This window comes from Arachis stenosperma, unplaced genomic scaffold, assembly GCF_014773155.1.
Source record: "Arachis stenosperma cultivar V10309 unplaced genomic scaffold, arast.V10309.gnm1.PFL2 arast.V10309.gnm1.Scaffold_100029, whole genome shotgun sequence".
Classification (NCBI taxonomy): Eukaryota; Viridiplantae; Streptophyta; class Magnoliopsida; order Fabales; family Fabaceae; genus Arachis; species Arachis stenosperma.
The window spans coordinates 198,003-200,344 of record NW_026651371.1 but is presented as its reverse complement, the minus strand read 5'-3'; the positions used below and the strand labels follow the sequence as shown (position 1 = coordinate 200,344).

General features: G+C 33.9%; 1 non-coding gene across 1 annotated transcript; it reads right to left on the bottom strand.

Moving 5' to 3' along the window:
• Positions 1 to 1,935: 1,935 nt before the first annotated feature.
• Positions 1,936 to 2,043, bottom strand: LOC130960006 (small nucleolar RNA R71). The gene has a single exon (XR_009078972.1). It is a non-coding gene; the product is annotated as a small nucleolar RNA R71 (small nucleolar RNA).
• Positions 2,044 to 2,342: the final 299 nt, after the last annotated feature.

Genomic DNA, 2,342 nt, shown 5'->3' with positions numbered 1-2,342 from the left:
TGAATGCAATGTCCTGCTGAAGCTTGGCTAGCCATGTCTAATTTCTTTAGACTGAAGCTTTAGACTAACATTGCATGATTCCTGGAATTCTCATTAAGAATTTTGATATCTTTATTTTCTTTTCCACTTAATTTTCGAAAAATCCAAAAAAAATTACAAAATCATAAAAACCAAAAATATTGTATATTTCTTGTTGAGTCTAGAGTCTCATGTTAAGTTTGGTGTCAATTGCATGTTTCTGTTCTTCTTGCATTCATTCATGTGTCTTAAGTGATCTTCAAGATGTTCTTGATGATTTCATTGCTCTGATCTTTAAATTCTCTTGACTTGAGTGTTTTGTTGTTTCTCATATGCATTCTCATTTTGTTACTGTCAATAGTATACAAACTGCTAAGTTTGGTGTCTTGTATGCATTGTTATTTGATTTTAGTTGCATTTTGATTATTCCTCATTATTAAAAATCCAAAAAATATTTTTAGTTTGTGTCTTTTCAAGTCAATAATACAGAGAATTAAAGATTCAGAACATATAGCAGAGAAACTATACAGAAAAGGCTGGACGTTCAAAACGCCCAGTGAAGAAGGAAAATTGGCGTTTAAACGCCAGCCAAGGTACCTGGCTGGGCGTTTAACGCCCAAAAGGGTAGTGTTTTGGGCGTTAAACGCCAGAATGTGCACCATTCTGGGCGTTTAACGCCAGGATGGCACAAGAGGGAAGATTCTGTTTTTAATTCAATTTTTTTCAAGTTTTCAAACTTTTTCAAAATCAAATCTTTTTCAAATCATATCTTTTCAATCAAATCTTTTTCAAAATCAATTTCTTTCTTTTTCAAAGATACTTGCTAACAATTAATGATTTGATTCAACATTTTAAGTATGTTGCCTTTTCTGTTGAGAAAGGTTTAATGTTTGAATCATATCTTTTCTTGTTAGCCAAGTCATTAATTTTTAAAAAATCAAATCTTTTTAAATTGTTTTTCAATCATATCTTTTCAATCATATCTTTTTAAAACTATATCTTTTCAATCATATCTTTTTATCACAATTTTTTTTAAAATGGTTTTCAATCATATCTTTTTGATTTCTAATTTCAAATTTTTTTCAAAAATCACTTAATTTCTTTCCCACTTTTAGTTTTCGAAAATCATCAATCAATTTTTCAAAATGTTTTTAAAAATCTTTTACTTAATTTTCGAAAATTTCTTCCCTTCTTCTCACATCCTTCTATGTATGGACTAACACTACTCCTCAATGCACAATTCGAACTCCATCTTTCATTGATAAGTTCGAATTTTCTACCTCTTCCTTCTATTTTTCTTTTCCTTTGACACCTCAAGGAATCTCTATACTGTGACATAGAGGATTTCATATTTCTTGTCTTCTTCTCTTTCATATGAGCAGGAGCAAAGACAAAAGCATTCTTGTTGAGGCTGATCCTGAACCTGAAAGGACCTTGAAGCGAAAGCTAAGAGAAGCTAAGGCACAACTCTCTGTAGAAGACCTAACAGAAATCTTCAAAGAAGAAGAACCCATGGCAGCCGAAAACAACAACAATGCCAACAATGCAAGGAAGGTACTGGGTGACTTTACTACACCTACTCCCGACTTCTATGGGAGAAGCATCTCTATCCCTGCCATTGGAGCAAACAACTTTGAGTTTAAGCCTCAATTAGTTTCTCTAATGCAACAGAATTGCAAGTTCCATGGACTTCCATTGGAAGATCCTCATCAGTTTTTAGCTGAGTTCTTGCAAATCTGTGACACTGTCAAGACTAATGGGGTTGACCCTGAAGTCTACAGACTTATGCTATTCCCTATTGCTGTAAGAGACAGAGCTAGGATATGGTTGGACTCACAACCTAAAGAAAGCCTGAACTCTTGGGAAAAGCTAGTCAATGCCTTCTTAGCAAAGTTCTTTCCACTTCAAAAATTGAGTAAGCTTAGAGTGGAAGTCCAAACCTTCAGACAGAAGGAAGGAGAATCCCTCTATGAAGCTTGGGAAAGATACAAACAATTGATCAAAAAGTGTCCTTCTGATATGCTTTCTGAATGGAGCATCATAGGTATCTTTGATGAGCGGATAATTTATACGCTTTTTGGCATTGTTTTTAGTATGTTTTCAGTATGCTTTAGTTAGTTTTTAGTATATTTTATTAGTTTTTAGTTAAAATTCACTTTTCTGGACTTTACTATGAGTTTGTGTGTTTTTCTGTGATTTCAGGTATTTTCTGGCTGAAATTGAGGGACCTGAGCGAAAATCTGATTCAGAGACTGAAAAGGACTGCAGATGCTGTTGGATTCTGACCTCCCTGCACTCGAAGTGGATTTTCTGGAGCTACAGAA